Source organism: Mobula birostris, chromosome 28 (genome assembly GCF_030028105.1).
Source record: "Mobula birostris isolate sMobBir1 chromosome 28, sMobBir1.hap1, whole genome shotgun sequence".
Taxonomy (NCBI): Eukaryota; Metazoa; Chordata; class Chondrichthyes; order Myliobatiformes; family Myliobatidae; genus Mobula; species Mobula birostris.
The window spans coordinates 20,393,360-20,420,945 of NC_092397.1; the positions used below are offsets into that span (position 1 = coordinate 20,393,360).

The 27,586-nt window shown below is 45.4% G+C and overlaps 1 protein-coding gene and 1 non-coding gene across 2 annotated transcripts in view; both read right to left on the reverse strand.

The window, feature by feature from the left end:
- LOC140189355 (uncharacterized) overlaps positions 1 to 27,586 on the reverse strand; it is a 944,498-nt gene that overhangs the window by 638,044 nt on the left and 278,868 nt on the right. The window lies entirely within an intron of this gene.
- On the reverse strand, positions 11,502 to 11,573 carry trnag-ucc (transfer RNA glycine (anticodon UCC)). Its single transcript has one exon. It is a non-coding gene; the product is annotated as a tRNA-Gly (tRNA).

A 27,586-nucleotide genomic window follows, 5' to 3' on the forward strand; every position in this document is an offset into this window, starting at 1 on the left:
GATCATTGCGAGATTAACTTCTGTTTACAGTTTCACTCTTACTTTCAACATTACCTGCTTTACATGCTTTTGACTTGTCACCCACTTGTGACTGGTATTATTTTTTGTTTTGAAAAGCGTATAGCATTGTTTAGAAAAAGCTATTCTAACTGTATGTGTTTTGCTTTTCTTTGATTCACTTTAACAAACATGGGGATGTTGGCGGTGGACACAGTAGGGGTAAAAGATGGAGACAGCCTGGCCACTGAACTTAAAGATACCCTCAGCGCCAAGGCAACTTTGATAACAGTCAGTTTCAGCCTCTATCGCCATCACCACCACAGACTATGAAGCTTACTTTAATTTATCCTTTCCCAAACTGTACTGCAGAATCTGTACAATTGTAATTCTGCCCATTGTAAAATAGCACCTGATGTAAGCCCGCATGTCAGGGTTTGGCATTCACAGTTTCTTCTCCTGATCCGATACTGGGAGAAATGTTAGTGGGTATGTGGTTTGTGCACTTCATGTCGCAGGCGAGGCAGCACAGCTCCTGTTCCACTCAAACAACATGACCCTTAGTTATGAATGCATGTTGGGACTAAACGGTGGAGTTGTTGAGTGTGCTGTAGGGGGCCCAGACATTCAGAAGGTGGGTTAACAGTGCAATCTCTACCCCTCAATTGTACTGAGTTTGATTCTGTTTACCACTGTGATGAGAAGATTAGAGCTGTGAAGGGAGCACTGGACCGCACTGCCCAGAGAAATCACACTTGCCAATGAAACTGCTTTGAACGATGGCAATAAACTTCTCATCATGGACTGCATAAATCCTCAGCTCTGAAGCTGCTTCATGAGGATGAGGGTGAAGTCTGTTACTGTACCTACCAGGTAATGAGAACAGATTTAGGTAACAGTACGTGCAATGTCCATGTCACCAGTGATCCTATAACCTCTGTTAATGGCACTTACAGTATTGGATGGCAGGCCTACTGCTGTTTGCCAAGGGTATCCCCTTTGCCTTTAAATTGAGCCTTTGGCCTGAACAAAAGCTGTCAAATATTTATTGATATTTGGAGTCTGTAGCAGAAAATATTAACGCCTGCCAGCATTGAAGCACGAAGGAGACTGATGATTGTTACTGGATTGTAGTGTTCCTGTTCTGGGGACCTACCAGACGGGATCGTGAGAACATCAGTATGACCCCAGTGTTGCAGTGATCGGCTAACAACACTGCTGTAGTGCTACATGATACAAGTCTGGTCATGAAAGACATTTCTAACAAAGTGGTAGCAAGCTGCATCATGGCCTTTCAAATCTGAACAGCATTAAACTTCCTGTTGGCCGAGAGGGGAGGAACTTGTGTCATTATTGGACTGAAATAATGCAAAACATCGTCGATTTTATCCGTGCAGATCCCGTTAGAAGCTGTTAAAGTGAAGAAGTTTGGGCAGGAGTTACATACTACTCTATCATCACCTTTGGAACCCTTCTGATTAGCCTCATTCCCTGCCAGGAAGTTTGTGCAACTCCAGTGTACAGTGGGCAAGGGGGTTTATGTTCCTGCTGGTGTTGAAACTTGTTTAAGTTTCTTACTGAGAGCACTCTGTGGTGAGAGGACCCGAAGGACAGCTGCCTCCTATCGTTCAGCAATCCTATTCTGCAGACAGACGATGACAGGATCACTGGGGAGTCTCGACTTTTCTGTGCAATTCAGCTGCATCCACAATTCATGTGGTCCTTTACAGGACGCAAAGGGAAGTGGGGACTGTGGATGTTACAGCAAGTCAAGTTAATGTAGCGCCTTGGCAAGGATAGTTCACAGATAGTGTGCAGTCAACCCAGGGAAGAAAGGTCTTTGAAGAGCAGAGTTTCCCTTTGCATAGCAGGGGACTGGAGCCATTTTGCACACCAAAACAAGATGAGGATGCAATCGATGTGTTCCAGGGTGACACTTAATATTGGTCACACACAAGAGAAATCTGCAGATGCTGGAAATCCAAGCAACACACACAAAATGCTGAAGGAACTTAGCAGACCAAGTAAATCGATGGAAAAGAGTAAACAGTCGACGTTTCCGACCGGCACCCTTCGTCTGGTCTGATATTAGTTAGTTACCTTACTACTGTGGTGGGACCATGCGGGAATTGAAAGTTGACAACAGAAGCCCCTGATTAATATGCCCGGAATGATGGACTCTGTGTAACAACGAACAAGTAACAAAGAACGGTGCTGAGACATAGATTCTCAGGGGATACTTGAGGAAAGGGGTTGACAGTAACATCACTTTCTTCTCGGAAGGCTCACAGCACCAGCCCGAGCAATTCCATCCTTCCCAATGCCCAAATTAACGTAAACACAATTCTTTGTCTGCTTTTATTTGTCTTTTGAATTCAATATTCCCGTTGAATAATGTAGTAAAATTCATCTCTCCCCGCCGGGGAATTGAACCCCGTCTCCCGCGTGACAGGCGGGGATACTAACCACTATACTAACGAGCAATTGCTGTTAACAGCTCATGTCATGCACATTTAAGAGGACAGGAGGGTGAACAGAATTACCTTGATGTTTCTCAGCTGTAATACTGGAGCCTTTCACTCGTGTCCCTCCCACAGCAGTGTCTCAGTTTGCTCCAGCGATTCAGTCACCTGTTGTGTTCAAGGATTAGCGAAGGGAAGTGCTCTCATTCGAGCCCAAATCCGTGTTGTTGGAATCAACATTTTTAATCACAGTTATATATTTATATTTCTGCTTTTTTTAGTGCGACAGGCGGGAAACGATATGTAGCTAATCGAATTCTGAAGCGATCATTCCCACTTCATTGAAACACTGGGTGTTGTGTATCTCCGGTCTGTCGGAGGATGGCGACCTCAACCGGATATAACAGGAACTGCACCAGAGTGAGGAATCAGTGACCACATTCAGAAAACAGCTCGAACCACAGTCATACACTTCTAGCGTCCGAGTGGTCCAACCCTGACAACTCGCGTACGAATTCCCGAAATTATTTAAATCGACGGGTGAGTGTAAAATTATTATTCACCCTGGGCTGGCCAGTGGATCAAGGACTGAAGTGCTGTTCCTCGCATTTTCCCCGGTGAACCGATCCGTGCAGCTTCCTGCTCTCACTCTAACTCAGATTCCCACAGCCAACTAGGACACATCAAAACATGTCGGATGATGTGTTCACGCTGAGTGCGGTCAGTCTGCTCACCACCCACTCTGTCTATTTATACACAATGGGATCTCTCTCATCCCCCTCCCCCATTACCAGAGTAAATAAAACCCTTTATTGTGATTCACAAATGTAATATAGATTCACAGAATCATGCGACCCTAAAACAGACCTTTCGGCTCACAATGTCCGTGCTGACAATCAACTACCGATCACACCAGAAAAGGGCTCGCTTACTAGCTGTTGACTTCAATGTCTTGATGATTCAGGTGGTCGCCCAGACAATTCTCTAATGTTGTGAGGAGCACCTGCCTCACCAGCCACTCAGTCATGGGTTCCAGTTTCCAAACACCATCCGCATGAAGTTCTCCCTGAGATGCTCTCTAAGTTTACACACGTCAGGACAGTTTTCTACTATCCTGATAGGCCCGGGTTAATTTGATATGACCTCCGTCACCTCCAGAGCTCTCCATGGAAACAATCGTCAATCCATCGGCCGAATGGACGCCCATGGGCCCAGCACGCTGCCGCTGCGCCTCTCTGCTGTTGTCTGAACGTGGTGACGCGCTGCTCCGTCGTGGACGTTGCTCATTCTTCTCTTCATTTTCATTTGTCGATTCTTTGCTGACGTCACATCATTTCATAGAAACATGGAAAACCTACAGCACAATACAGGCCCTTCGGCCCACAAAGCTGTGCCGAACATGTCCTTACCTTAGAAATTACCTAGGGTTGCCCATTGCCCTCTGGTTTTCTAAGCTTCAATGGAGGGCTTCCTTTATAAATATTTCCTTTACTAACTGCTCTTTGTTGATTTATTTCGCACCTTTCTCTCTGCTTTTCTTCTCGTATTTGCTATCTCCTGCCTCATCCTGATATTATCTCTGTGCTGTCGGTGTTCCGACCCATTCGGAGACCTCGTTCCCGACATGTCAGCAATCAATGTGTTTCACATTATTTACTGAACCCGGTTTCAGTGGCCCTGCTGTCATACATTCTGTTCATCTTCCACCGTATCTCTACCGCGTTCTCTCTCTTTGCCTCCGGGCTGTCCTTCGGCATAAATATCAATGGACACCGGCTGAGCTGCAGCTGAATTGACGCGAAATAGACTCATTCCTCCTGTGGTCTCTATCGCCGCCTGAGGAAGGGAGACCCAAACAACCCCGCTATCCTGCCTGCCTGAGGAAAGATATCTTTAGCGACCGAGGGGATGGGGCAGAGCGCATTAAAGTTTGTCCGGTCAGGAGAGCCGATACTCTCTGGTATAATCCCATTCCTTTGCAAACTCACTGAGCCACAAGATCAGGAGTCGGGACCAATTCTGAAGATGTACGGCTAAACAGGAAAGCAGGTCAGTCCATGCTGGCGGCAGATTATCATCCGCATGTTTAGAGTGACCAGAGTCACTCAATCCATGTTTTTTCCAATGAACGCCCTGAATTCATAACAAGAGCTTTACAGCGCAATAAAATACATAGTTTTCTTTTCTTTATTCTATAGTTTTATCAGGAGACGGCGACAAAATTAACTCTTTGGGAGACAGAATAAAATAATTTGAAATTACGTGGACACGGGTTATTCCCTCCGCAGTGGAACAAGCTCGCTGAAACTTTAATGAACTTCTGGTCTACCGCCCTAATCCCTCGACCATGACAGCCGCGACACTCAGCCTAGGAAACAGGAGGACATTTTTCAAAGGAATTCATCACTATGTTCCAGGGCGATTCGGCTCAACATCAACGTCAGGGTCATAGAAGCTGGGCTGACATACTCTCCACATCCACTCTTTATAGGTTTTTCAATATTCGATAGGTTTCAATGAGATCCTCCCTCATTCTTCTAAATTCCAACGAGTAGAGGCCTTTTATTTTTCTGAGCTCCATGTACCTATCCGAGAGTCTATTAAAATACCCTATTGCATCCGCCTCCGCCACCGTCGCCGGCAGCCAGTTCCACGCACTCACCAGTCTGCGTAAAAAAAAACTTACTCCTGACTTCCCATCTGTACCTACTTCCAAGCACCTTAAAACTGTGCCCTCTCCTGTGAGCCTTTTCAGCGCTGGGAAAAAGCCTCTGACTATCCACAGGATCAATGCCTCACATCATCTTATACAACTCCATCAGGTCACCTCTCATCCCCCGTCGCTCCGAGGACAAAAGGCCGAGTTCTCTCAACCTACTCTCATAAGGCACGCTCCGCAATCCAGAAAACATCCCTGTAAATCTCCTCTGCATCCTTTCTATGGTTTCCAATCCTTCCTGGATTGAGGTGACCAGAACTGAGCACAGTACTCCAAGTGGGGTCTGATCAGGGTCCTATATAGCTGTAACATTACCTGTCGGCTCCTGAACTCAATCCCACGGTTGGTGAAGGTAAATACATCGTATGCCCTCTTAACCACACAGTCAACCTGCAAATGATTGTATCAAGCTGTATTTTTTGCAGTTTTCTACACCACCTGTGAAATGCAGACTGCTAAGCACAGAAAAATAAATACCACGTTGAGAAAACATAAACAACAGAAGTGCGAACAACTCTGTACACTTGAACCCAGGCGCTGCAGAGTCAGTCTGCCCCATTCCATCTTGGCTGAGTTATTATCCTCATCAGCTCCATTCTCACGCCTTCTCTCCCCAGTCTTTGACTTCCTTACTGAGCAAGTAACTACCACCCTCCGCGTTAAACATACCGAGTGACTCGGGCTCCATCGCCGTCGACAGCAAAGAATTCCACAGACTCACCGCCCTCCGGCTCAAGACAATTTCCTTTGACCTTTGTCAGATTTGAGATGCTCATAAAATCTGTTTTATCAGCAATATCACAGACAAAATGCTGGAAGAACTCAGCGGACTGTCTGGGTATTGCCTTATATTTGCAGCATCTGCACATTTTTCGTGCTTGTACATCAAGAACGTCGTTATTTGACGGTTTCTATCCCGACCTTGTTTTCTCTCTTACATTTTTCTTCGTATCTGTGTTTCCAGACTTTTGTGTGTGCGACCAGGAGGGAGTTGCAGGACTGAAGGACAGTTCAACATCGGAAACTGCAGGGACCCGAGATATGGGTCGTTCAGTGTCGCTGGTCTCCATTTGTAGTGCAATAATTATCAAACAATAAACAATGAAATCTGTAAAAGTAGCTCTTCCGTGACAAATCTGGCGTTTAACATTAAATCTACCGGCCTCATTGCCACCAAAGACTCTGCTGAAGTAATGCCCGAGAATTGTGATGTATTGGTCTTCAATCGTCCAATGTTTACATCAGAGACAATGGTGTTTAATTGAAGTGTTTGTTCACGTGCCATCACTAAGAAAATTAGTGAAGTGTTTGACCGTATCGCTGGAGATTGATGCTCTGTTTGAATCGAGGTCGTTGTTAATGCATCAGCTCAGAGTGTCTAACGGAGCTGTGAATTCAGGAACAAGAGAAATCACAGACTGTCACTGAAATGGTGTATCCAGTCATCTGACGATAGAAGACGTTTAGTATCCTTTTATTTCAGCCTTTGGAATTCCGGGTAAGCCGCGGTGTCAGCTGCCGTTGGTGGAAGTTCAAGTTTAATTCCAATGTTGTGATTGTGATATGTGAAAAGCCGGTTCACAGCATCAATTGTCAGTCACCATCTTCCAACCCCGGAATAGACCATTCATAGTCTCCATTTCCCAGTCTGTCTCTGTGGCGCAATCGGTCAGCGCGTTCGGCTGTTAACCGAAAAGTTGGTGGTTCGAGCCCACCCAGGGACGCTGGTGACCCGGCAGTTTTTGCAGAGTGTTATATTGCCAGCTGGGTAACGCTGTGCTGTGCGGAGACCCTGCGACTGCAGCGTTAACTTCAGTGGGAATTAAAATGTTTTTTAAAAGCTTCTCTTTCACACTATTTCTAGAGATCAAATCATTACACAACGTATTGAGAAAGAACAATGTTAAGCAATAACAGAATGCAGAATGAAATGTAACTGCGACAGAGACAGCACAGTGCGGGTAAACAATCAGGTGCCGCATCATAACGGGTAGATTGTGAGGTCAAGGCTCCATCTTATCGTCTCGGCCACCATCCAATAGACATAAAGGCGGAGTTGAAGCTATCCACGAGCCTGTACTACGTGCTGTCTTGTACCTTCAGCCGGATAGAAGAAGGGAAAAGAGAGAGTACAGTACCCAAGGCGCATGGTATATTTTTGTCAGGAGTGTGTAAGTTACATACTCCTTCACCATTCTCTTTGACCATAAGTGCATGTTTCCTCGAGCGACATCTTTGGAATTAACGGACTTGCCGGGTCTAATGTCGTGGGCTTGATTAAATTTTGGATCATTCAGTTGGCGTCTAATTGTTTTCATCCAACATAGGCTCCCCATCATTTTATTTTCACTGTGGACGTCCAATCCCTATAAACGTCCAGCAAACCACCCACCCCCGCACCAGGAAGGTCTCAAATCTCTGCGCTTCCATCGGGAAACCAGACCCAACCAGCTCCCCTTCACCACCATTCACCTCCATCTGGCCGAACTTGTCCTCCCACTTCCCTTAAACACAAGGTGAGCCATGGACACCGGCATGGGTCCCAGCTGTGCCTGCCTGTGTGTCGGCTCCGTGGAACAGTCTATGTTCCAAGCCTACACTGGTGTCGCTCCCTAACTTTCCCTACACTATGTAAATGACGGTATTGCTACCTCTTTCTGCACCCATGTGGAACTCATCCACTTCATCAGCTTTGCCTGCAACTTCCACCTTGCCCAAAAGTTTACCTGTCCCATATCCGACAGCTCCCTCCGTTTTCTCCATCTCTCTGTCTCTATCTCTGAAGACAGCTTGTCTACTGATGTCTATTATAACCACACAGACCCTCACAGTTACCTGGACTATACCGCTTCCCACCCAGTTACATGTAAAAATGCCAGCCCCTTCTCTCAATTCCTCCGTCTCTGCCGCATCTGACCTCAGGATACAGCGTTTCATTCAAGAACAAAGGGGATATCGTCTTTTTTCAAAGAAAGGGGCTTCCCTTCCTCCACCATGAAAGCTGCTCTCAACAGAATCTCTTCCATTTTGCTCACGTCTGCCCCCACCGCATCCTCGCTCCCTCCCCTGGGCAGAGGGTTTGTCTTGTCCTCATCTACCTCCCTCGCCCCAGCCTCCGCCTCCAGCACACAATTCTCTGTAATTTCCACCATCTCCGGCGGGATCCCACCACCAAACTCCCATGTGTGTCCGTCCCTCCCACTGATCTCTGTCCTGGCACTTATCCTTGCAAGTGAAACAAGTGTTACACCTGTCCCTACACCTCCGCCCTCAGTACTATTCAGGGCCCCAAGCAATCCTTCCAGGTAAGGCGACTCTTCAGCTGTGAGTCCTTTAGGGTCATCGACTGCATCCAGTGCTCCCGGTGCAGCCTCCTGTATATCGGTGAGACCCGACACAGATTGGGAGACCACATCGCCGAGCACCTACACTCCCTCCACCAGAACAAGCAAGATCTCCCAGTGGCCACCCATTTTAAGTCCACTTCCCATTCCAATTCCGACATGGCAGCCCATGGCCTCCAGTATTGTTCCGATGAAGCCACGCTCAGGGTGGAAGACCAAAACATTATATTCCGCCTGGGTAGCTTCCAACCTGATGGCATGAACATTGATTTCTCAAACTTCCAGTAATGTCCCCTACTTCATGAAGCCCCATTCTCTTTTCCCTCTCTGACCTTATCTGTTACCTGCCCATCACCTCCCTCTGGTGTTCCGCCCCCTTCTCTTTCTTTCATGGCCTCCTCTCCTTCCCTGTTCTCCAGCCCAGTATCTCTTTCACCAATCAAAGTTTCAGGTCTTTAATTTACCAGCCACCTCCCCACCCCCACCGGTTTCAAATATCACCTCGTGTTTCTTCCTCCCCTCACCGACTAACTCTGATTCCTCATCAGTTTTTGCTCCAGTCCGGATGAAGGGACTCGGCCCGAAACGTCGACTGTATTTTTTCCCACAGATGCTGCCTGGCCTGCTGAGTTCCTCTAACATTTTCTGTGTTGCTTGGATTTCCATCATCTGTAGATTTTCTCTTTGTGCCTCGATCAATGTCACTCCACACTAAAAACATCGTACACCCTTCCGTCTCTGAATCTGGCAGCCCGTTCAAAGCGCCCACCCCACGCTGTCTAAAAACGTGACCCGCACATCTTTAAACTCTCTCCTACCTTAAATTTATTCCCGCTGGAATTTCAAATTCCTACCCTGGGAATCCAATTCTGACTATCTGCCCAGTCTATGTCTCTCATAGAGTCAGGAAGCGAGCAAGCAGCATCACTGTGGACCCATCACACCCTGGACATCACCTGTTCCAACTCCTTCCTTCTGGTAGGTGCTTTAGATCACTGTATGCCAGGACACGTAGGTACAAGAACAGTGTCTTTCCATATGCCATCAGTCTTATGAACACTTGAATTTTAGTCTATTATAAACGAAGTCCACCTGTACATACTCTGGTACACAGTACCTCATTGTATATAGTTCAAGGTTATTTGCACTATTGTTTTGTTTGCTTTTTGATTCTGTGCAGCAAGAGCTCAGGGAAACCGACATCAAATTCCCTGTATGTGTCCACATCCTTGACGATAATAAAGGATTCTGATTCTGATAATTTGGTCAAGTTTCCTCTCAGTCTCTGATATTCCAATGAAGGCAAACAAGCTCAAACACTTTAATCAGGCAACACTTTACAAATCTTGCCGATCCTTCCTGTGAAGTGTCCATTCTTGTAGAATCTGGAATAGAGTCAGAACAGGATTTAACGAGAAACTCTTGACGGATGTGAATTCCAACTCTGATTCACAGCCAGTGAATGATAATTAATGAAACACACATCAAAGTTGCTGGTGAACACAGCAGGCCAGGCAGCATCTCTAGGAAGAGGCACAGTCGACGTTTCAGGCTGAGACCCTTCGTCAGGACTAACTGAAGGAAGAGTGAGTAAGAGATTTGAAAGTGGGAGGGGGAGGGGGAGATCCAAAATGATAGGAGAAGACAGGAGAGGGAGGGATGGAGCCAAGAGCTGGACAGGTGATTGGCAAAAGGGATACGAGAGGATCATGGGACAGGAGGTCCAGGAAGAAAGACAAGGGGGTTGGGGAACCCAGAGGATGGGCAAGGGGTATATTCAGAGGGGCAAAGGGAGAAAAAGGAGAGTGAGAGAAAGAATGTGTGTATAAAAAATAAGTAACAGATGGGCTACGAGGGGGAGGTGGGGCATTAGCGGAAGTTAGAGAAGTCGATGTTCATGCCATCAGGTTGGAGGCTACCCAGACGGAATATAAGGTGTTGTTCCTCCAACCTGAGTGTGGCTTCATCTTTACAGTAGAGGAGGCCATGGATAGACATGTCAGAATGGGAATGGGATATGGAATTAAAATGTGTGGCCACTGGGAGATCCTGCTTTCTCTGGCGGACAGAGTGCAGGTGTTCAGCAAAGCGCCTCCCAGTCTGCATCGGGTCCCACTAATATATAAAAGGCCATATCGGGAGCACCAGACGCAGTATATCACCCCAGCCGACTCACAGGTGAAGTGTCGACTCACCTGGAAGGACTGTTTGGGGCCCTGAATGGTGGTAAGGGAGGAAGTGTAAGGGCGTGTGTAGCACTCGTTCCGCTTACACGGATAAGTGCCAGGAGGGAGATCAGTGGGGAGGGATGGGGGGGTGGAATGTACAAGGGAGTCACGTAGGGAGCGATCCCTGCGGAAAGCGGGGGAGGGGGAGGGAAAGATGTGCTTAGTGGTGGGATCCCGTTGGAGGTGGCGGAAGTTACGGAGAATAATATGTTGGACCCGGAGGCTGGTGGGGTGGTAGGTGAGGACCAGGGGAACCCTATTCCTAGTGGGGTGGCGGGAGGATGGAGTGAGAGCAGATGTACGTGAAATGGGGGAGATGTGTTTAAGAGCAGAGTTGATAGTGGAGGAAGGGAAGCCTCTTTCTTTAAAAAAGGAGGACATTTCCCTCATCCTAGAATGAAAAGCCTCATCCTGAGAGCAGATGCGGCGGAGACGGAGGAATTATGAGAAGGGGATGGCGTTTTTGCGAGAGACAGGGTGAGAAGAGGAATAGTCCAGATAGCTGTGAGAGTCAGTAGGCTTATATTAGACTTCAGTGGATAAGCTGTCTCCAGAGACAGAGACAGAAAGATCTAGAAAGGGGAGGGGGTAATTAATGAATAATTAATTAATTAAGTAATTAATGATAATTAATGAATCAATTTACACACAGCCTGAATTAGCATGAGTCGATTACTAGGTCAATGGAGTTCTGCGTAGATCGTGTCTATGTCAGAGGTTTATATGTTATGTAGTCTAAAACTGTACACCCTGCGATGGCCGGGAATTGAACCCGGGTCAACTGCTTGGAAGGCAGCTATGCTCACCACTATACCACCATCGCTCAATGACATAACAAAGCATCTGAGTAGTGAGGCATCTTCTATAGTTCCATGCGACTTGACCAGTCCCCGAGCTGCTTTCTGTCGGATCATTCCTCACTCTGCTGCAGGTCTTATTCCGGTAAATTAATGTCGCCATCCCCAACAGACCAGAGTTATACTACCCACATAATAAATTGCCGGTGAACGCAGAAGGCCAGGCAGCATCTATAGGAAGAGGTACAGTCGATGTTTCGGGCCGAGACCGTTCGTCAGGACTAACTGAAAGAAGAGATAGTAAGAGATTTGAAAGTGGGAAGGGGAGGGAGAGACCCAAAATTATAGGAGAAAACAGGAGGGGGAGGGATGGAGCCAAGAGCTGGATAGTTGATTGGCAAAAGGGATATAAGACATCATGGGACCACGCCAGCCGTTATTTATTGATTATTATTATTATATATATCTTTCTCTCTCCCTTTTTCTCCCTCTGTCCCTCTCACTATACTCCTTGCTATCCTCTGGGATTCCCTCTCCCCCATTCTTTCTCCCGAGGCCTCCCATCCCATGATCCTCTGATGGTGGTGTGGAGAATGCTGAGGAAGATGAATGGCATCAGAGGTTATAACTAGATTCCAGTATTAGTGGAGAATGGAAATTTGATGCAGAGGACAACGAAAAGGCAAAGTGTTTGAGAAACACGTTTGCAAACACACATAGTCTAGACAATATAGGGGATGAGTGTTTTAAGAGAAGAGAGAGTCTCTTGGTGGACAGTGGGGAGATTTGTGAGAAACAAGAGGCATTTGAGATTGCCATGGATGATGAATTTACGTTGGCTGAATTGAAATTTGCCATCAATGGGGCAAGAACTACAGCCCAGGGCAGGATATGGGAAGCTATCATATACTGTACTCCAGTATCTGCCTGAGGCAGTCTAAAAGAAGTTGCTTGAGTTTTATAAGAAGGTCTGGAAGCAAAGAATGCTCCCAGGAGACTGGAAAAGGTCTGTGGTAAAGCCTGTTGTAAAACCTGGGAAGGATCCGATGCTGTCCGGTTTCTACAGGCCTGTTGTCTCACTTCCTCACTGTGTAAAATAATGGTGAAAGTGATAGTAATTAGGCTGATGATTGTTTTGGATAAGAGAGAATTACTTCGTCACTACCAATGTGGGTTTTGCAAAGGGAGATCTATGACTCCCTTGTACTACTGGGAATGATATCTGGGAATCCTTTTACACTGAAAGAATCGGTAGTTGCAGTGCTTTTGAACATTAAAATAGTTTTATGATATGCGATGGAGGGAGAGGCTTTTTACTAAACTCATTAAGCTTGGTGTTCATGTTGGTTTTGCAAATGGGTATCATTTTTTTTTTGTTTTGGGGGGTTATTTTCAGTGAGGGGGGTCATCAGAGTTTGCGGAAGAAAACGTACCTCCCTTCCCAGGGTAGTGTTATCTGTTTAATATTGTTTAATCTGATAGTTAAGTATACTTTTTAATGATCTTGGGCCTGAGTTCAGTTTGGCTTTCTATGCTGATGATGGGGCTCTGTGGAAAAGGGGTTGTAACAGTTCCTATGTGGGAAGGTCTTGGACAAACAGCATTATCAACAATGGGAGAATGGTGTTTGGACTGTTCTAAATCAGTATATGTGTTTTATTTTTACTCATAAACATAGGATCTTGGCCTAAGATACCAAAGATGTACTCTTTTACATAAATGCTGCCTGGATTTCTGAGTTCCTCCAGAATTGTGTGTTGCTGAGGGAATGGTATCGATTCTGGAGTGAGGGCAATGGAGGTTGTTGCTGGAGAGGAAGAGGCAGACTCAATTAGCAACTTAATCAGAATCAGATTGAATATCACCGGCATATGTCGTGACATTTGTTAACTTTACAGCAGCAGTACAATGACATCCACGATAAATAAATATAGAGAAAAAACTGAGTTACATTAAGTATTAAATATTTAAGTTAAAGAATGTAGTTAAAACATGAATTAAAACATAAATTAAAAGAAAAAGTAGTTAGGTAGTGCTCTTGGGTTCAATGCCCATTGAGAATTCAGAATTTGGGTGTCAGAGGGGAAGAAACTGTTCCTGAATCACCGAGTGTGTGCCTTCAGCATTCTCTCTCTCCTTCCCGATGGTAACAGTGTGAAAAGGGCATGTCCTGGGTGGTGGTGATCCTCAATGATGATCGGTGCCTTCCTGAGGCACCGCTCCTTGAAGATGTTGTGTACTACCGAGCCTGGACCCATGGTAGAGTTGACCAGTTTTACAAGTTTTTGCTATTTATTTCGATCTCGTTCAGAAGCCGCGCCCCCCCCCCCATACCAGATGGAGATGCAGCCAGTCAGAATGATCTCCACTGGACGTTTGTAAAAGTTTATTTAGTGTTTTAGTTGACAAACCAAATCTCCTCCAACTCCTAATGAAATATAGTTGCTGTCTTGCCTTCTTCATAACTGCATCATATGTTGCATCCGGGTTAGATCCTCAGAGATGCTGACATCCAGGAACTTGCAATTGTCCACTCTCTCCACTTCTGATCCCTTGATGAGGATTGGTTTGTATTCCTTCATCTCACCTTTCCTGAAGTTGACAATCAGCGTTTTGATCTTGCTGACGTTGAGTGCAAGATTGTTGCTGCAGCAACACTCCACTAACTGGTAGTTCACCCTAATTTATGATTTATTGTCACCATCTGAAATTCTGAAAACAGTGGTTGTATCATCAGCAAATTTATAAATGCTGTTTGAGCTATGCCTAGCCACACAGTTCTGGGTGTAGAGACAGTAGAGCAGTAAGATAAGGACACAGCCCTGTGGAGTGTCAGTGTTAATTGTCAGTGAGGTGGAAGTGTTATCCCAATCCGCACAGATTGTGGTATTCCGGTTAGGAAGTCATGGATCCAGTTGCAGAGGCCTAGGTCCTGTAGCTTGAATGTGGAGTGAGAATTAATTCCTGCGCTGGGATTGGGCCACGGCGAGTGCGGCGGAGTGGGAAGAAGTTGCTGGTGACTATAATTGCAGCTTCCTCTCCCCTGACCATGGGAAGACGGTTTCCCATTAGCCCATTTCCCAATGTCTGTTGTTGCTGGACAGTGAGTATTCTGAGTGGTGAATCCCATGGGAAATGAATGTTGTGTCCATCCCTCTGTTCCACTCCCGGATCCATACCGGGAACTGGTGGGGTTTGTCTGTCTCTTCCTTGGTTTGGAGCTCCTCCATCTGCTGCTCAGAAGAAGCTGAGAACTGCAGCCTGTGAGTGGCCTCACACACTGGCACTGGCTGCACCAGTCGCTTCACACCGCGTCTGCCTTTTATCTCTTTCACTTTCCTTCTCCTACCTGCAGGAAAGACTTCAATGTACGCCAATGTTCCCTCTTGTCAAGGCTCAATGAACAGAACAGTGGCTCCATCTCTCACACACAAGGTGTGTTACTGAGCACAGAGGCACTGACAGCTCATTCGTTCCACAGTCTCAGACAGCAGAGACATTCAGTCCCACACTGAGCCCAGGACCCAGACACACATTTCCAGTACAACAGTTACAGTGAAACACAGCTGGTCAATATTTCCCTGGTCCCTGGGAACATATGGAACATTTTCAACAACTTCCTTGAATGCATTCCATGCGATTTTCTCTGGTCCCAATGGAAGTTCTTTGAATTGCCTGTTATTGCTGGCCTGCTTGATTTGTGGACCAACACAAATGCCTCCCTTAATCTTGGCATCAAATAATCTGACTTGGATTATGAATTGAAATATAAAAATATAGGAAATTTCAAAGAGATGGTGTGTGATAGGGACATTGGATAGTGATTTTCAATATCAGCAGTCCAAATCCATAAGATATACGTACCTAAAAGTAATCAGGAAGCAAAATATTTGTTGTCCAGTGTAGTTGGCTATGTGGGTGAGAGTGCGGGGGAAAGCTGAGGACTACAGGAAGGTATCAGTGGACTAGACAGGTAGGCAGGTATAATTTAATCTGAGAGGTGAGGTGATGCAGATGGGGAGCCCAAACAAGGCCAAGAGACAGACGGTACATTGTGGAATCTGGAGAAGAATAGAGGGTCAGAGGGAGAGCATGTGGAATGATTCCTCAGGTTAGAAGGACAGAGCATTCGATGGGTTTAAAAGGCGGATGAGAGGCTTGCTTTTGTTGGCTGAAGGTACAGAATGGCAGGGGAGGGAGCTCTGGTGGAATTGTATAGACACAAGTGGGGTCACGGCTGGAGCTCTGTGTACAGTCCTGGTCAGCACACCACAGGCTCACTCCCACATCCAAATGAGGAGCAGGAGTCCCCACTCAGCAACTCCCACCTGCTCTGTCATTTAATAAGGTCACGGCTGTCCTGTTTCAACATTAAACTCCATGTTCCTGTCTGCCCACAGGAACATTTCACCCCCTCCTTATAAACTATCCCCCTCTCTTTCCCTTAAAAGCATACAAGGATATGATCCAAAAAACCTGTTAGTTAATCAATTCCAATGTCTGAGGGTGCATTAAGATTCAGAAAAGAATCCTCTGATCTTTTGCTCAAATCATGAAATACTGGTCCCTGGTTCTAGTTGCCAATGGGTGGAGCACCGGCTTATCAGCATAAAACAGAGAGTGGGAGTAAAGGGATTGTTTTCTGGCTGGCTGCCGGTTACCAGTGGAGTTCACAGGGGTCGATGTTGGGACCGCTGCTTTTTATGAGGTATGTCAATTATTTGGACTGTGGGATTAATGTATTTGTGCCAACATTTGCCGATGCTACAAAGATAGGTGGAGAAGTGTGTAGTGTTGAGGAAACAGAGAGCCCACAGAGACACTTAGATAGTTTAGGGGAATGGACAAAGAAGTGGCAAATGAAATACAATGTTGCAAAGTGTATGGTCATGCGCTTTGGTAGAATAAATAAATGGGCAGACTATTATTTAGATGGGGAGATGATTCAAAATGCAGAGATGCAAAGAGACTTGTGATGCGTTGTGCAGGATACCCAAAAGGTTAACCTCCAGATTCAGTCAGTGGTGAAGAAGGCAAATGCAATTTTTGCACTCATTTCTAGATGTATAGAATATTAGAGCAGGGGTGTGATGTTGATGCTCTATAAGGCACTCGTTAGTCCACACTTGGAGTCTTGTGCACAGTTCTGGGCTCCTTATTTTAGAAAGAATATACTGACATTGGAGAGGGTTCAGAAAATATTCACGAAAATGATTCCAGGAATGAAAGGTTTACCATATGAGGAACATCTGGCAGCTCTTGGGCTGTATTCCTTGGAGCTCAGGAGAATGAATGGGGATCTCATAGAAACATTCTGAATGTTAAAAGGCCTGAACAGATTAGATATGGAAAACTTATTTCCCATGGTAGGTGGGGTCCAGGACAAGAGGCATGACTTCAGGATTGTCCATTAAGTCCGGAGATGCAGAGAAATTACTTTAGTCAGAGGGTGGTAAAGCTGCGGAATCTGGTGCCACGAGCAGCTGTGGAGGCCAAGTCTTTGGGTGCATTTAAAGCAGAGATAGATAGGTTCTTGATTAACTAGGGCATAAAAGGGTATGAGGAGAAGGCAGGGGTGTAGGGATGACTGGAAGAATTGGATCAGTCCATGATTGAATGGCAGAGCAGACTCAATGGCCTACTTCTGCTCCTGTATCTTCTGGTCGTATAAGCACATGGAGACAGTACGAACAGAAAACACAAGCCCAGACTTTCCTCATCAGACAACCAGCTCACTACCAGTATTGGTCCAGTGAACATTCCCTGAACTGATTCCAACACATTGAGATTCTTCCCTGAATAATGTATAAATGGGCTCCCCCACCCTATATATGGTGTATAAGATGATGAGAGACATTGATCATGTGAATAGTCAGAGGCTGTTTGCCAGGGCTGAAATGGCTAGCACGAGAGGGCACAGTTTTAAGGTGCCCGGAAGTAGGTACAGAGGAGATGTGAGGGGTATGATTTTTATGCAGAGAGTGGTGAGTGCATGGAATGGGCTGCCGGTGACGGTGTTGGGGGAGGTTACAATAATGTCTTTTAAGAGACTTTTGGATAGGTTCAGGGAGCTCAGAAAACTAGAGGGCTTGAGTAACGCTAAGTAATTTCTAAAGTACATGTGTGGCACAGAATTGTGCACCGAAGGTCCTGTATTGTGCTGTAGGTTGTCTATGTTTCAATGTTTCTATAAGGGAAGCATAAGCTCCCAACATTTGTATTCTGTTCCCCATCAATAAAATGTCATGTTCTCTCTACTACTTATAGCTGCAAACAGGATTAGGAAAAGCTCATTCGGCCCACGATACCTCTGCTGACACTGGTGTCAGGTGAGACTGCACTCTGGGGCGCCATGACCATGTAAGGATTTGCAGGACGCTGTTACAGCTCGGGGCATCGGAGTCAGAATTCAGCCCCTGCACCTTCTTTAAAGAGTCTCTGTATGTTCTTCCTGTGGATTGCGTCAGTTTTATTCAGATCCTCCTCTTTCTTCCCACAGTCCAACGATGTAGCGGGAAGGTTAACTCGTGATTGTAAACTACCTTGTGAATAGATTAGGGTTAAATTGGGTTGCCAGGGTTTGCTGGGCAGTGTGGTTCGAAGGGTTTATTTTGCTCTGTGTTTATAAATAAAATAAAAAAAAAACAATCCAGGTGTTATCCAACTTTCCCTTTTCTAATCCAGACAGCACATTGGGAAATCTCTTCTGCACCCTTTCCACAGTCCCCATGTCCTTTCTGTGATGTAGCAAACAGAACTGCACACACGACTCGAAACGTGACCTAACCAAGGGTTTGTCCAGCTGTAACATGTCATCCTATGGTTTGTACACAACACCATGATTGATGAAGACAAGGTTACCGCACATCTCCATTTGCTTTCAATACCACTTGCAGGATGATATGGACAGACACATCAAGATATATCACTGCTCCCAAGGGTGCTGTCATTTACTGTGTACGTTCCTCCAACATTGGACCCGTAAACTTGTCAGACTTGTCCAGATTAAACTTTGCCCCCCGTTTCTCCAGCCAAGATTCCAACTGACCTACATCCAGTTCTGTCCATTTGACAACCTTCCTCACCACCCACAACTGCACCAATATTCATGTCATCAGCGATCTGATCACCCATGTGTGTTTCAATCTGATCAAACAGAGGTCTCATTACTGATCACTGGGCACACATGGGTTACAAATCTACAGTCAAAATCATTCTCAATTCCATCAGCCCAAATGTCACTACAGAGTACACACCACTCAAACCGTCCCACACCGAGACTCGAGGAAAGTTATATATTTATCACAGAAGAGTGTTTGAATCAATGGTCTGGTCTTGTTGCTCCAGATGCTCTGCTGCAAAGTACCTGAATATTAGTTCAATGTAACCAGTGGCATCATCCCTGTGGTATTGATTAAAATGAAAAATAGACAATCAAAAAATTCAACTGCAAAGATAAATCTGAAAGAAATGTTGTAATGTTACACTAGATGAGAGATTAAAAGATGCAGTGTTAACCGCAAATCTCACACTGTACCAGAGACTGACAAGTACAGAATGAACCCCGCACTCTCACATTGTACCAGAGACTGACAGGTATAGAATCAACCCCACACTCTCACACTGTACCAGAGACTGACAAGTACAGAATGAACCCCGCACTCTCACACTGTACCAGAGACTGACAGGTACAGAATGAACCCCACAATCTCACACTGTACCAGAGACTGACAGGTACAGAATGAACCACACACTCTCACACCATACCAGAGACTGACCGCTGGAGAATCAAGCAGACATTTACACAAGGCACCTGAAACTGACCAGCAGAGATTGACTCCTACACCCTCACTCTGTAGCAGAGACTGGCAGATACAGGAGAAACATCTGCCTAATTGTCTGTCTCTCCCTCTCTCTCCCTGTCTCTCTCTGTCTCTCCCTCTCTCTCTGTCTCTCTCCCTCCCTCCTGCTCTCTCTGTCTCTCTCCCTCTCTGACTCTCTCACTCTGTCTCTCTCTCCCTCTCTCTGTCTCTCTCTCCCTCTCTATCTGTCTGACTCTCTCTCCCTCTCTCTGTCTCACTCCCTCTCTGTCTCTCTTTCCCTCTCTCAGTCTATCTCTCTCTACCTCTTTCTGTCTCTCTCTCTCCCTCTCTGTCTCTCTCTGTCTCCCTGTCTCTCTCTGTCTCTCTCTCTCCCTCTCTCTCTCTCTGCCTCCTTCTCTCTCTCTGCCTGTCTCTCTCTCTCTGTCTGGTTCTCTCTCTGTCTCCCCCCCCCCCCTCTCTCTCTCTCTCTCTCTGTCTCTCTCTGTCTCTCTCTCTCTCTCTCTCAGCTAACATGTTATCTCATGATTGCCTTTTTTCTCCTTCACTTTCAGTCATCCTGCATCTATTCATCTCCCTGTTTCGAGTACTTTTCTTTTTTATTTAACCAGTTTGCCCATTCCTTTGCAGATTGAAATATTTCTTCTGAATTTCCTTTGACATTTGACAGATTTGAGATACCCATTAAAGACTGTGACTTCAGCAATATCACACACAAAATTTTGGAGGAACTCAGCAGAATTTCTTGCGTTGACTTGGATTTCCAACATCTCATATTTTCTCCTGATTGTACATTTGCAGTGTGCTCATTTGACCGTTTCCATCCTAATCGTGGTCTCACTATTGTATCTTTGTTCGAATCTGTGGTTGTGGGTTTTGAATTGAATTGACTTTATAACTTACATCCTTCATTTACATGAGGAGTAAATATCTCTACGTTACGTCTCCGTCCAAATGTGCAATGTGCAATTTATAGTAAGCATAGAGCATAGAAGTGTAGAATAGTGCAGCACAGGACAAGCCCTTCGGCCCACAATGTTGTGCCGACCCTCAAACCCTGCCTTCCATTCAACACCCCACCTTAAATTCCTCCATATACCTGTCCAGTATGTACAACAGGACATTTGATATAACATAGATATACAAGTGTACAACTGTTTCTGTGTGTGTACGTGTGGCTGTGTCTGTGTCTGTCTGTGTGTGTTTGTGTGTGTGTGTGTGTGGGGGGGGCTGAGAGAGTGAGAGATCAGGAAGAAGCTGAAGTACTAAAGAACATTTACAAAATGGGGAAACTGTAGGGACGGAAGTAGAGATCGGTCTGTGTCGCTGGTGTCCGTTCAGAAATCAGTAATTACCCAACAAAAAGACGAAATATGTAAATGTCGCTGCTCCGTGACAAAGCTCAGTCTTTGTAATTAAATCAACCGGCCTATTTTCACCAGAGACTCTGCTGAGATAAAGCCAAAGAATTTTCATGTATTTGTCTCCAATCGCCCGAATATTTACAATAGAGACAAAGGTATTGAATGGAAGTGTTTGTTCAAGCAACTGTAACTGAGCAAGTTAGTGAGGTGTATAATCGTATCTCGGGAGACAGATCCTCTGTATAAATCAGGGCCGCTTTGAATGCATCTGCTGTCTGCCGGAGCTGTGAACACAGGAGCAACAGAAATCACAGATTCTCACTGAAATGGTGTATCCAGTCATCTGGCGGATAGAAGACGTTTACTATCCTTTTATTTCAGCCTTTGGAATTCCCGGTAAGCCGCAGTGTCAGCTGCCGTGGGCGGATGTTGAAGTTTAATTCCAATGTTGTGATTGATTCTGCCGCCGGTTTCAACTCTCACATTCCAGTCCCGGTATTCCACTTTTCAGGAATGGAGTGGAAACACCGGGACGACAGATGCTGGAATTTGGATCTGGAAACAAACCGCTGCAGGAATTTAGCGAATCCGCCAACATCGGTGGAACTGAGCTTGTCAGACAGTGTTCTTCCAGCAGTTTGTGATCAGTAATGGGATGTTCCGTCTCTGTGCGTTTGGTCTTGCAGCAGCTGCACTGCATTTGCAAATATTGCGTTTATAGAGCCCGCGGAGATTATACCAATTGATCGTCTGCATTTGTATGTGAGCGGATTTCTGAGTTAGGAGCAACACTCAAACAAATGATTCGTAGTAACAATTTAGTGAATGTGCGGACTTTCGTGTTGTAGATCGAATCTATGGTCGATTTTAAATAAATGTCTGCGGTATGACTGAATGTAAACAGCTGATGGACAACAGACTGAACTCATTGCAGAGTCAACTAACAGAGCCGACCTAGTGCTTCAGAGTGAAACGTTTTCCATCATATCTCTATCTGACAGACATCTGACTACGGCACCGAGTTTGCTGCTGGACGTTGAATTCCTCTCCCCTGCTTCCCTGTGATGGAATCAACGGGAGGCGTCATGCCTGTCTGTGAGGATTTGCCAGAACTCGTTGTATCTGTTGGAATCAGTCAATGTTCTGTTGTAAAGTCAGTGAGGTGGTAAGTGTTGGAATAGGGAACAAACTCGGGGAATGCTGGAAACACCAAGCAGCTTGTATGGAAAGAGAAACCAGTTAACACTCGTGTCAGGGGTCTCTCTGAGAACAGTTCTGAGGAGAGATACTTTAACTGTTTTTCCACATATTTTGTTTTACCTAAATCAGTGTTTCCAGAATTTCCTGTTGTTGTTCTGTCCTTCGGCTGTTCTGTCGCTGACAGGGATCGCCATGGAAGTTGATGATTGTCTGATGGAAGAATCCCGCCATCAGCGTCCGGATTTATTCATTTCATCCAGACGAGACGCGGAAGGCTCCGGTAGAAAATGTTCCATCCAGTATTGACTCTGAGGAGGTAGTTGCCCAGTTTTAGTTTCCGCTGCCACTTCAGATTTCGATCATCAGTAAGGAATCCGTATCCAGATGATATTGAATTTATTTTACTGTGTAAACTCATTCTCTGTCCCGCCGCTCTGCGCCCTCTCTCGACCCTCCCACCGCTAAATGTAACAATAAAGAGGAAATATTACAGGATCCCCTCAAGCTGCAGCATCGGCTTCTGCTCAGTATTTTCTCAACTTGCTGTTCCCTGTCTCTCTTCCAGCGAACTTGTTGGCGATTGTGATCCTGTCCCGGGGAAAGTGCAGTCTCTCCAAATGTGTCACTCGCTACCTGGTGGGAATGGCAGCTGCCGATCTCCTGGTCGTTATCTCCGATCCGCTGCTGAGGTGGACTGCTGCGATTTATTTTCCCCGATCATTCCTGCGAATCACTCCTGTGTGCAGACTCGGTGAATGGTTGATTTTCGCGAGCACTGCGGCCTCAGTCTGGCTGACTGTCGCTTTCACCGTCGATCGTTTTGTGGCTATTTGCTGTGAGAAGCTGAAAACAAAATATTGCACCGAGAGAACGGCGGCTGTGGTTATCGGGACAGTGAGTGTGCTGGCCTGTTTGGAGACTGTCCCCTGGAGCTTTATATTCGAGCCTGGAGAGATAATTAACGGTGTTCCCTGGGATTGTGTTCTGACACCGAGCTACAAAAACTCTCCCTCATGGTCGGCATTTGAGGTGTTTCACCGCATTTTAGTCCCTTGTGTCCCATTCTTTCTGACGTTGCTGTTCAATATTCTGACTGTCAGGCGGATTCTAGCGGCCAGTCGAGCCCGCAGGGGGCTCCGGGGACAAAAGACGGGAGAGAATGACAAGGACCGGGAGATGGAGAACCGACGCAAATCCATCGTTTTGCTCTTCAGCATAACCGGTAGTTTCATATTGTTGTGGGGAACACAGGTGGTATTTTCTATCTATCAACGGATTTCAATGAGTTTTGTTTATTCTGTCACGGATCCCCTTTACATAACAGACCACACATCGGGATTGCTGCAGATTCTCAGTTCCTGCACTAACACGTGTATTTACGCCCTGACTCAGAGCAAATTCCGAGAGGAACTGAAGAATGCGGTGAAATACCCTCTGAATCGGATTTTGAAACTCATGAAACGTTAGAAATAAACGCTGCAAAGTTTTAAAATTCAGCTGCCTTCATGCTCCCTATTCTATCCCCCACTTGTGGGTAGATGGAAACAATGTGATGAACAGAGTAACAAAACAAACACGAGAAAATCTGCATTCGCTCGAAATACAAAACAACTCACACAAAATCACATCCTCATGAAGGGACTTGACCCGAAACGTCGACTGTTTACTATTTTCCTCACACAAGATGCTGAAGGAACTCAGCAGGCCAGGCAGCATTTGTGGAAAGAGTAAATTGTCGACTTTTCCTGCCGAGGCCGTTCATCAGAATCCTGTCAACTGTTTAATCTTTTCCATTTTGTGTGTGTTGCTTTAGAGTTACAAAACAACTGTTTACAGCTGAGCCCGACGGCATCACTGACCTCACCATCCCAGAGAAATCCCTTTTTCGCCTCATCTCTCGCCCTGTTAAATTGGAGCTTGAGGAGAACCTGTTTTTCCTGCTTCCCGGTTCTGACAAAACTGCCTGATCTTGGGGTTTACTTTTGTCTCTATCAACCACTCCTGCTCCCGTCAAAACCCGTCCTTTCCTTCACCTTCCTTTTCTCCTCCATCTCTACCTGTAGGTTCTCCCTCTCACTGCCAACTTGAACTATCTTCCTGTAGGAGAATGCTCCTGTTTTACAATTGAAGACAGAGAACCGATCCGTTCACTTGTCTCTCTGTGAGAGATGGAGAGACAGAGAAAGTGAGCGCGAGGGCTGAGGGCGCGAAGGAGAGAGCGAGTGAGACATCGCGAGGAAAGGGCGCGCGGGAGAGCACGTGAGGGAGAGCGCGCGAGGGAGAGGACACGAGGAAGATGTCGCGAGAGTAAGCGCGAGGGAATGGGCGTGTGGAGAGACAGAGAGAATAGAATGAGAGAGGGAGCGAGATAGTAAAGCGACAGAGACACCGTGAGGGAGAGGGAGAGGGAGAAAGGGAGGAAGGAAGGAAAGCAGCAAGGAAACCGGCTGTGTGACATTGCCGGATCTGCTGTGGTTCCACTCTTTCACAGAGATCGACTTGTTTAGTGGATGATAAGTATTGTTTCGAATTATGTATAGCGATACTGAAGACATCAGTTTTCTTTTTGTTCTCTATCAAAATCGTACGAGTTCTAACAAATTGTGTGGTTTCAACACGTGTGCAGTCTCCTTTGTTTGCGAATGCATAAGTTAATTGCCTGAGCTGAACCAAAGAAGAATACAATGAATAAATTTTCAAACAATGTTCATTACAAACAGAAAGCACAAAAGTACACGGGGATGGAAAGATATGAATCACATGCAGTGAACACTATAGCTGGGGCACAGACAGGAGTATGTGTGTACATGAGTGAGATTGCAGGATGATGCGTTACCCCAATCATACCATGGCCAAGGATGTCTCTGAGAAGGTAAGGACCATTTTGAAGGGGCAGGATGAACAGCCAGAGGTCATGTTCCTTATTAGAACTAACAGAGAGACAAGGTCCTGCAAAAAAGAATTTAAGGAGTAGGACAGAAAGTTAGGAAATAGGAACTCTTGGCTGGTGATTTCAGGATTATTTCTGGTGTCACATGCTTGCGAGGTAAGATATGGTAAGTTGATACACTTAAATGTGTGGCTAACAATTCGGTGCAGGAGGGAGGGCATCAGGAACACAGATCATTGGGCTCTCTTCCTGGATAAGTGGGACTGGTGTAACAGGGATTGGTTACAGTGAAGGGGAAGTAATATTCTCACAGGGAAGCTTGCTGAAGCCACTCTGACGATTTTTATCATGAGGCATGTGGAGGAGGTGCTGGGATCCAGACCTACCGGTCAGTGAGTAGCATTGAGCGGATGGGGCGTTATTTGTGTGGTGTGTTCAGGGATGTTTCCAGAAACAGTATGTAGACCAGGGAGGGAGACATACTTGGTATGGTATTGGGAAATTAACCCAGCAAGACGTTTGGAGTTTAATTGGGAAAAATCTATGGATCTTAATTCTGGAGGGTTTCAGATGATTATTGATAAGAATATGTTTGGACCTGCAGGTCGATGATTATAAATTTGTGGAAGAATTGGGCAGGTGTCATAGAGAGTTGTCTGGGAGCTGATATTACTGGTTGTTACTGGATGGAGCTGATGTTAGCTGATGTATGATACTGTGAGAGTCACATACAGCCCAGACGGTCAGAATTTAGTAGTTCCCTGTTCCTATGAGGAGAGTAGAGAAGGACAGGGATGGTCAGGAACTTAGGGTGATGAGAATTTGTTTAAAAACGTAAGAGGAGTCATATATAAGGACGAGGAAGATGAAATTAGACAGGGTCTTGGAGGAACATACAGGAAGCAAGAAACAAGTCACACAGCGAATCAGGAGAGTGAAGATTTACCAGTAAATGTACTCATTCAGGAGGATCAATGAGAATCCCAATGCATCTTATGCATACACAGTAAACAACAGTATAGTGGGGAGAGAACAGGATGACCCGAGGATAAAGGTGGGAGTTTATGCCCCAAGACAGAGTTAGCATGCGAGGTAGAAAATGAATATTGGTGATCACTAAGGAAAAGGACAAGGAGGAAAGCGTGATGAGAAAGGCTGTATGGTGATATTCTCCAGTGTGTTGATACTAAGAAGGAAGTGCTGTTGGGTCTCAAATCATTTTGACGGGAAGAGTGAAAGATTTGTATGGAGTGATCTTTGCCAAGAAGAATTTGAACATCTGAAAGCCATCCTGTGTTATCATCCTCTGCTCAAAGCACCTGATTTTTCAAAACCATTCTCTATAGCAACAGACACTAGTGACGAAGCTGCTGGAGCAGTATTGTTACAGAAAGGTGTGGATGACATTGAAGTAGCTTATTTCTTAAAGGAATTTAATGTGTATTAGGAAAATTATTCCACTGTTGAAAAGGAATTGCTAGCACTTATTCTGGCATTTTGAAGACTATGTTTGTCCTGCCCAGAAACCACTTGTGGTTTACACGGATCACAATCCGTTGGTGTTTCTAACTAAGATGAGGGATAGGAATAGAAGGTTATTAAGTTGGACTCTGATATTGCAAGAATATGACCTGACAATCAAACATGTGAAAGGTACTGACAACATTATAGCTGATAGTTTATCCAGATGTTAAGTTAGAAATTGTACACGTTTTTGTTCTGTTATCTGATGATTACACATGTTTCAAACTTTGTAATTTTCAGTTAAAGTAAAATTCTGCCTGCGTCAATTTTTTTTCTAAAAGGAAGGGGATGTGTTGGGGTCCTGAATTACCCTGTGACCTGTGCTTTTGAAGAGAGAGAGAGAGAGAGAGAGAGAGAGAGAGAGAGAGAGAGAGAGAGAGAGAGAGAGAGAGTGTGTGTGTTGTGGAACAAAGACATCTTGTAAAAAAGAGAGAAGGAGAGAGAGAGAGAGGCAAGGACTGCTCACAGTTTGTTTATACTTTCTACAAGGACACTAGCAGCATCCATGTTCTTACAGAGAGAGAAGGGAGGAGCTGCTTTATGGACAGTTGGTATTCAGCGTGGTGAGATAAATAGAAGGTCAGCTGTTAGACCTACAGCACGTGGTTTTGGACACTGAATGAGCTTTGTTGTGCCCACAGAAAAGCTGGGTTTTGGAGGATTGATCAGGCGGATCGATCAGTGGCTCTAGCAGTGCAAAAAGGGTGTGACCGGTGGGGAGTTATTCGTGTGCCACCCTTGCTGGGTTGACAATTCCACCACAGAAGAATGGTCTGAGTTTGTTGTGGTCACAGTCGGTGACTTCTAAAGGATTTCCGAGGACAACAGGAAGATTGACACCGTCAGCTCACCTGAAGACTCAGACTTCTCCCTCTCTCTCGCTCCATCACTACTCAACTCAATACCACGAACTGAACTGAACTTTACTCTCATCGGAAGACTATCTATTTACCCCTAGACTTGATGAAGTTTGTTTTTCATATATTTGCACATTTACTTATATATATATATATATAAAATCAATGCTAACCTCTTTGATTTATCTGCACTTATATTACTGAATTACATAGTTACTAATATATACCATTAGTTATTAGCAATACTGGATTCCAAAGTGTTTTCCATTTCCACTGGTTCTTTAACCCGTCATGGGGTACATGACAATAGGCATATTTGTATGTGCAGAGTAAGTAATTTCATATATTCCTTTCCAAACGAAAATTAAAGGACATAATTTTGTG